Source organism: Micropterus dolomieu, linkage group LG05, assembly GCF_021292245.1.
Source record: "Micropterus dolomieu isolate WLL.071019.BEF.003 ecotype Adirondacks linkage group LG05, ASM2129224v1, whole genome shotgun sequence".
Taxonomy (NCBI): Eukaryota; Metazoa; Chordata; class Actinopteri; order Centrarchiformes; family Centrarchidae; genus Micropterus; species Micropterus dolomieu.
Genome location: NC_060154.1, coordinates 12,190,243 through 12,199,370, shown reverse-complemented (window position 1 = coordinate 12,199,370; position 9,128 = coordinate 12,190,243). Strand labels below are relative to the sequence as shown.

The 9,128-nt window shown below is 42.4% G+C and overlaps 1 long non-coding RNA gene across 1 annotated transcript; it reads right to left on the bottom strand.

Moving 5' to 3' along the window:
- Positions 1–55: 55 nt before the first annotated feature.
- On the bottom strand, positions 56–8,691 carry LOC123970604. Its single transcript, XR_006825020.1, has 3 exons — positions 8,524–8,691; positions 6,878–6,996; positions 56–339 (listed from the first exon to the last, which is right to left on the bottom strand). It is a non-coding gene; the product is annotated as an uncharacterized LOC123970604 (long non-coding RNA).
- Positions 8,692–9,128: the final 437 nt, after the last annotated feature.

Here is a 9,128-nt window from a genome sequence, read left to right as displayed (position 1 = left end):
GTTTTCGATACTAGCTCATACACACAGGTAAGAGTTTAATCAAGACAGACTTCACTATGAGTGAACAAATATTTTATTTGCACAACAAAGATGAGAAATGTGAAGAGTCTTTGGCGATTATACCCCATCGTGACGTCATTGTATTTTGAGGGGTAGTGAATCCTTGAGAAGTACAGGACATCCCCTTGGTCGAGTCTAGACACTAGTGGTGATGTTGAAAGGATGGCTGAAGATCTGGATATGATAAGGAGTAGACTTCTGATGACTGCTGAGACTGGATGTTAACTGGAGGTGAATGGAGTGTAGGAAGGTCGCAATGATTTCACACTTAAATGACAGCTGCAGAGAGGAGAACAGATTTGCATTTAATGTCTGTCCCTCTGTCTTCTATTTGCTTTTTTTTCTGTTGTGAAGCACTTTGTAACATCTGCTCTTGAAAGCTATGCTATGTAAATAAACTTATTATTATTATACTAATATTTAAAGTAATTGCAGTATGACTGGCTGATGGAGATTGTGGCGAAACTGAAAGAGTAAATGCCCATAACCAGCTGATTAATAAATGAATGAATGAATGAATAAATTGTCACAGCTGAAAGAATTAGTCATCTGAGCTAAAGAGTACACTAGTTAGTCATACTTTTGTTTGGGATATTCATGCCTTATAATGTGTTATGATTTGTTCTGACTATCCATAAATCCATGCAGTCCTGACACTGATAGGATAACCTGCGTGAGTAAACAAACATGCTTGGCTGCACAGAGTGTTGGGATGCCTGTCTCAGGGTCTGAGTACATATGATATGACCTGGCATTTGGACCTTGCCAGTGCCCCTTTGCCTGGCTGCCTGCTGTGCCCTCTATGCCACCTCTTGCTGGGAACAAGATGGCCTGGGACAGAAGCAGAGGCAATCACCATAGTGGCATCATTTGGCTGTCAGCCACATTGAAAGACAGGCTGTCAGCTGGGCCTGCAGACTTGACGTCAGGAGTCGCAGTGCATTACAGAATTACATCATCGTGTAACAATACCTGAGGCCATGAGCAAGCTGGAAAGAGTCTAACGTTTTGTTGTTGACTGACCCGTCCATTTACTTACACTTAAATGCAAATGTGGTTTTACTGTACAAAAGCCATGCAACATACTCTGATTGGCTGTCATTTTCTTTTGTTAAATGAGCCTTTTATTCTTCACAAATCTCAAGTACAGGATACACAGAGGGAGCATGCAGAAAATATGTTCAGAGAGCTGCACTGACTTAGTTACCTAAAATAAATCCATTAATATGAAAGAAATAAGTGGGAAAGTTGCAGCTGATGTTCTGTTTACTGATAATCCTTCTGTGGCAGACGGCAGCAGGCAGTCTGATTTGAGTGATTTAAGGCTTGTTCCCAGGTTTAATGAAAAAGATCCTGAAATTTCTTTCTTAATGTTTGAGCATTTAGCTGAGGCACGGGGGTGGTCTGATGCCACTCAAACACTAATGTTACACTGTTGGGCCCAGGATGGCTTATTCCTCTTTGAGTAACAGTGATGGGTTGAAATATGCTGTGGTAAAATCTGCTGTCCTTAAGGCGTATGAACTGGTGCCTGAAGCGTATCGACAACGGTTTAGAGGTTGGAAAAGAGGTGATTGGTTGCATTTGGAGTTTGCTTGTGATTTCAATTTGATCGTTGGTGTGGTGCGGCTGATGTTGATTCTCATGAGGCTCTGCGGGATCTGATGATCTTGGACCAGTTTAAAAACTCTGTACCAGAGCGCATTGCCACTTATATTAGTGAGCAGAAGGTGAAGACTCATGTTTTGACTCATGGTGGAGGTAGCGGATGTCTGGGTTCATGGTTTGGACACTGAAAATCCCAGTGCTGGAGGTGTGTGATCTGGTCATTCAGTAAGAAATTTTGGGCGAGAGCAGAACGAACGCGGTGTGTATGTGCCGGACAAAATTTGTAATTATTGTCATAAATGAGGCCATTGGAGAAGAGACGGTTATGCTTTCAGGTCCAGAACCAAGCAGGCCGGGGCTAATGGTAACCCGAAACCAGCAATGTTTGTTGCGCGGGTTTCTGAGCAGGTGACTGAGACTTTGGGTGGTGAGTTAAAACCACACATGTCTAGCCCAGAGCTGCAGTCATAATTGCCTTTTATTTCAGATGGCTTTTCTTTAGTAGGGAGTGATGAGAAAGTGCAGATAAAAATACTGCGTGACACTGGTGCTTTTGATTCATTCCTTTTAGCATCAGCCTTACCATTTTCAGAGAAGACCAACATGGGTTTGTATATACCTGTGCTCGGAATGGGCATGAATATTCTGCGTGTGCCTCTGCATAAAATGATGTCTTGTGATCTGTTTCAGGGGGAGGTGGCAATTGGAGTGCGTCTAGCTCTGCCAGTGGTTGGTGTTACCATGATTTTGGGTAATGATATAGCAGGTAGTCGGGTGTGGGCCGATGTTGCCTCCCAAGCTATCGTTGTTCCAGTTCCCCTGGTGAGCAGTGGGCCTGATGACAGTGAAACTAAGTTTCCAGAGGCGTTTAGGGCTTGCGATGTGACACGCGCAATGAAACAGGCAGAGTCAGCTAAGACAAGTTCCGCCGATAGGGCTGCAACTAACGACTATTCTGATAGTCGATTAATCTATCGATTATTGAAATGAATAACCAACTATTCGGATTATGAATCACAAAATTACACAATGCGTCTTATTTAGCTATTAGCTTTTAAATTAAACTTGAGGTTGTTTTAGGCATGTGCAAATTATATAAAATAAAATAAAAAAAAAAATAAAATAAATACTGCTTTCAAAAATACATCTTTTAATGAACGTTTCTGTTGCAGCAAAAGAAAGTTCCACTGAAATCCAGTCCTGATCTCAGCAGCTGATCTGCTGTTTAGTGACAGAGCAGTTTACACGCCAGTACTGCATGTGAAGGACGTCACTGCAACACACCGGGACAAACTGACAATATATACAGAGACAGGAATAACGTCATGCATTACATTTTCCGAATTTACAGGGTGGTTAATAATAACGATTTTGTAGTAGACAGCGTTTCACAACATTTATAAATTTTCCCCTAACTCAACAACTCACAAAACTCTGTGATTTTTAAGGGAGTTTAGGGGGGATTACCCACTGCCTCACGCATAGACAGGAGAACTGTTTTCTCTTCTTTATAAAGTATGAAATTGTCCGTTGTTGTCTGATCTTGCACTTACAGCAGCAACATGTTCTCCAGCTGGGAATGCCGCCATGAGCGATACATTGTTTATGACTGATAGTCAGGGCACATCTGGAATGTGAACGCGTCCGTTGTGTATCATAATTATGTGCTACTCTCAGCGCCATTAACAATCAATCAAATTGTCCAGGGGAAACTGTATAGAAAATGTTATAGCTCGTAACGTGAAGTAACATGGCTTTAACGTGAAGCTAGCTCGCTAACTAGCTTACCAAGAAGAGTCTTCATTATCCACAGATTAACAACATTACATGCCTCCTCTTCAGATGCTCCGGTGTTTCCAGGAAAGCTCAGCTTCACAGATTCTGCAGTTAACATCCTTTTTAGCTGAGTGAAGAGTGAAATGCTTCCACACTTTGGAGGTTTTATGTTGTGAAGGTTTTACTGCAGCGCTGATGTTGTGTTGTTTTAGTAACTTTACTGTTCACATCATTTTACTCCGTTAAGTTGACGGTGTTGTTACGGCCCGATGACGTCATGAACAAATCAATTGTTAAATTCGTTGGCAACAAATTAGTTGTTGCACCCCTACAACGAAAATGATGACATTTCTGTGCAGCATGATGTAACATGTCCTGATGTTCCCTGGTTTGTTTCTCACAGTTAGATGGTGACGGAGCAGCGGGCTGAATGTTCTCTTAAGGGTCTGCTGGAGATGGCTCGTCCTTATGGTGACGTGAAAAGTCAGGCACAGTGTTACTTTCTCCAGAATGATGTATTGATGAGAAAATGGGTGCCTCAAGGAGAGCATTTTGTTGGTGAACAACCAACTTGTTTTGCCTTCCAGGTTTCATAGTATGGTGTTGCAGATTTTCTGGCCATTTAGGCGTCAGAGAGACGTATAACCACATCCTGAGGTATTTCTTTTGGCCCAGACTAAAGAGGGAGGTTTCTGCTTATATAAAGTCATGCCATACATGCCTTTTGAACACCTGATCATTGATTGTGTGGGCCCATTGCCGCCATCTAAAGGGGGTGCAAGTTATCTGCTAACAGTGATGTGACAGAGCACAAGGTACCCAGCTGCATTTCCTTTACACACAATTACAGCCAGGTCTGTGGTACATCTTTGGTGTCCCCAGGGTCATTCAGTCTGATCAGGGCTCCAATTTTTCATCACACTTATTTGCACAGGTTTTAAATGAAAAGAGGTCCAGCAGCCACAAAACCTTCTTGACTATGTAAATGGTTTTCTGTATAGGCTTTATAAAGCCCAGGAAGTGGCTAAAAACAATTTGGCGTCTGCACAGGACAAAACGAAAAGACGTTATGACCGCGGAGTTGAGGATCGTGTTTTTCTTCCAGGAGATCAGGTGCTTGCTCTGTTGCCCATTTTTACTTCTCCATTTCAGTCAAAGTTTCAGGTCCATACTCAGTGGTGAAAAAGGTGTCAGACCAGAATTATGTGATTGCTACTCCCAGTTGTAGATCGTCTACTTAGCTCTGTTATGTCAACTTTCTAAAACCATACTATTCTCGTGTAGAGCAATCAGTTGAACCACAGAATTCTGATGTGCATCCAGCTTGCTTGTCTGTATCGGTGTCCAATCAGGCTGTGGTAGGTCAAGGGGAGGAGGATTTGTTAGGCCCAGATGAAGCGGTGATGTATGGTCAGCTTAAGAACTCAGAGTCTATGCGGAATCTGGATGGTTTGTTAAGCCATTTAGAGGAGTCTCGGCGTAGCCAGTTAGCTGACCTGATCAAGCAATGCACATGTCTGTTTGGTGATACCCAAGGGACAAGGGTGAGTGTGTCCAGTGCAGGCAAAAGTGCAGGCTATTGATGACTATGCCTCCAACTAAAAAGGCACTCATGCGTTTTTGGGGGCTTGTGGGTTATTACCATTGTTTTTGTAGGAATTTTTCTACAGTTGTTGCTCCTCTCACAAACCTGTTGAAAGCAAATGTTAAATATGTTTGGTCCTCAGAGTGTCAGAAGGCATTTGAGAGTGTGAAGGCTCTTATGTGTAATGCTCCAGTTTTGGCTGCTCCTCATTGGGGAAAAGCTTTTAAACTTGACATAGACGCTAGCTATGTGGGTGCAGGTGCAGTGTTGTTGCAGGCTGAGCCAGTCTGTTTCTTTTCAAGGAAGTTCAACAAGCACCAGCTGAATAATTCAGTTATTGAAAAGGAAACCTTAGCTTTGGTCTTGGCTTTGCAGCATTTTCACGTGTATGTCAGTTCTGTGCCTGTGGTGGTCTTCACAGATCATAACCCTTTGATCTTTCTTACTTCTTTGCAGTGTCCTAACCAGAGTCTGGTTCGTTGGGCCCTTTTCCTGCAGTCCTACAGCCTAGACATTCACCATATTAAGGGACGGGACAATGTGGTGGCAGAAGCATTGTCTCGGGCCACTGATTAATGTTTGAATCTAATGTATTCAGTTGCTCTCTGCTTTGCCCCCATTCTCCTAGATTTTCTTCTTGTCCTCTTAAATTCAGCTTCCAGGATCCAGTTGCTGGGGATGAAGGGGAGGAATTAGAGGGTTTGTGGGGGCCGTAAGAGGTGAGGTGTATTGTTTATTGGACACATTTTGGCACAGAGGCTATACTGTGAAATAAACTAAGGTACAGACATTTCTCTTTTCTGTACATGTCTTACCATGAGATAGGAGACATATGTAGATGCTGTCTGATTTGGAACTAGTCTTTCTGGCTTTGTATTTTATCTCTAGTTACTGCATCCATTGCAGAAGTTCCCCGACTACAGTTTCTTTCCTAGCCTGTAGTTGTCACAGGCGGTAATTAATGAATTGAATTTCACCAACATTGTGAATGCTACACCCACAGCTATGGTATAGTGCTAAGGAGATCCAGAAATAAGTGCTTGTGTAAAACTCGGAGAAAACACTTTGCTGCTGTTCTTGCCATATCACCAACCTCCTACTTAAAAACAAGTCTCATATCTAGTTTTCACTTTGAAGCCTACTTATACAACCCTCCTGACCTCACTGTAATGGCAATGAAAATGCTGAATCACATCACCATAGGATAACCCTGATACCCTTTTCCGAAGTAGTCACACCCATCCAACAAAAGTACTGGCATGGATGCCAAAACTAACAGGAAGTCTGTTTTTAGCAGGAAGTGGACACTTTCTAATATTGATAGAGGAGGTTTGTCCCAGGTGAGCTGTGGGGAATTGGTAAGATATAGCTGACATTACAGTCCATCTGGTAAGAAGAGTCATTCACCCTTACAGCATTATATACAGAATAAGATGATTTATGCTTAAAACCTGTATGGGTGACACTTTGTCAGAGAGACAGGAAATGTTATTTTCAGCTCTTCCGCATCAGCATTGAGGCGTCCCTGTAGCACCATATATGCAATGTCACATTGTGATTTTATGTCCCCCGATGGTAGTCTTTTTGTTCCTGCTGGATATAATACTGTTTTCCTTTTTTACCTTTGAGTTTGACATTAATATCGTTTACATTTGTTGACAGACAGAACAGAACACATTGATTAAGTGGATATTTGACACTGGGCTGTATTGATTATTGATATTATAATTACTATAATTATTGTCAACAACCAAGCTATTTATCAAGGATTTTATCTGTGCTAATGATTGCTCATTATAGTAATCTTCAAGCACAGAGGAGTCCACTAATAGGTTTTATAGGACTTACCATTCTCTTCTGCACGGCAGCACTCAAAACTGTCCTTGCAGAAGTGGGTTACATATGTAACCTTAGTTCTCCGAGTGATGAGGTTATGTCCTCAGCTTGAGGCAGCTCCAAGACCCTTCCTGTCAAAATCATAAACAGGGAGTTTTAGGTGTTCAGCCACCACACAGGTTTTTTGTCTTATAATGCACATTAACTGCCACTTTGAATACATTAAATATGTAAATTTGTGGTGAGGTTGTGTCTTGGCTCAGAGAACTAGTTATTTATATGACTTTCTATTATGCTATTGACACTTCATCAAATCCTCATAATGTTTTTGTTGGATTCCAATAGTATCATAAAGTGATCAGACAATTTAAGCAGCTTAAACTTGTATTTACACTCCCTTCACTTTGTGTGCATGTGTGGCAGCACAGACTGCAAGACTCTGCTGTAAGGCATCATGAGAAACCACTATCTATAACACAAGCATGGTTTGTTTCACAGGAATACAGTAGAATGCTCCTTTACATTTTTTCCCCCTGTAATTAAAAAAAAAAAAGAGTACAGAGATCAGGGGACAGTAAACAACTTCTCTCTGAACAATTGTCAAATTCACTAGCAAAGACCACACCATTAAAGTTCAGTCAGGACAACATTCACCAAAGACTGATATTGTGGCATTGTAGTTACATTTGGCGTTATGGCTCCGTGGAAATCCATGAGGCAGGGAGAGCAGCTCTCTGCCGTTCTACATGCCTATGTGGAAAGCATGAGGCAGGTAGAGCACACCTCTCTGCCCTTCCATGTGCCTAAATGGAAAGCTCTCTGGGCTTTCCAGAGAGCAGCAGTAAAGAATCCCTGTTCAGAACAGAGCAGGCATATGCAATTTACGTTTAATCAGATACTAGATGGGCACTGAAGCACTGAAGACCATACTGTTTATTATCAGGCTGCAGCCTCCGCTGCTCTGTGTCGCCTCCCGCACATGAACACACACAAGCGGGCTGACAAACAGTGGCAAGCGCAGAGAGAGGTCGTGGACACATTAAAGTGAAGGTAACTCCAAGCTACTCGAGTTGACGACAGCCACCCTCGCCACGTAGTATGTGCAAAAAAACCTCAAGAGTAAAAGACAACTTTGTCAATACATCTGTTAAACGAGCATAACATGTAGAAGGAGTTACTTGATCCGCTCTGTCCACGTCTCTCATCTTCTATGTTATTAAAAGAACACCCCGCTAACACTAGCTTGGCAAAGATAGATGTACAACGAGCTAAATGAAAGCTGTCTGTAGTCTAATTGTTAAGCTTCAATTGCCATGTAGCTTCAATCTGCAGATTTGTTACCTGCAGTGAATCACGCAAAGACAGAGGGAAGGAGGACAGGAGCTAGCTGCCTGAACTGCATCTGTGTGGCTCTATCAGCACACAGCGACACGACGCCCAGAGCGCGACAATGCAGCGGCGCATGTTAGCATGTTTGATTCTATTCCGCCAAATTCATTCATGATGTGGAAGGCTGAGCTTCTTTGGCCACTACGTCATCAGCATTGTCGCTGGAAAACAGGAAGTGCTCCGGAAGCTTGGAGAAGGACAGTAGTGTTTTACTGCTAATCAGTGAAGAGCTTTATTGTCGGAGTGGTGGAATGGGCTGTTTTGCTGACCTAGTGTGTGCTTCAGGCGAGCAACTGTCCACTCGAATGGTTGAAGATAGGGGATGGTCAAAGCCTTGGTGGGGTGGATTCGGGTCCCGTGGCTTTGCCTGTCGTTCGAACGTCTGAATCTTGAGTGGGTCAGAGGGGGGTATCTGGAAGAGACTAGATCCTGCGAACGCCGAGGGCGGAATCTTCCCCTGGAGCTGTGGGAATCCGAAGTCCTGGATATTCTTAAGGCAATATTATAGTCTACTATAAACAGCATTAAACACAAGCATTAGACATTCTCAGCACAGCCTATTCACTTTAGTGATCACAGTTTCTTATAGGATAATATTCAGTTTAATGGTATCTATTCATTGCACCACACATCAGAACATAATAATGTTAGGTGATGTCTTATTTGTAGGTCAATGTGCAAAATAAACACTGACTTTGAATGTCCAAATGAATAATCGGTGCAATAATGATGTTGAGTTGGTCTAAGCTGTAAAATGCCAGTGGCAAGACAAACTCAAGGCAGTTTTTTTGAGAACACTAACTGCATACAATTGAAATGTATGAGTATGAGACAGTCCATTCAGAAAATAGACTATGAGGTGTTTCTCATTAGC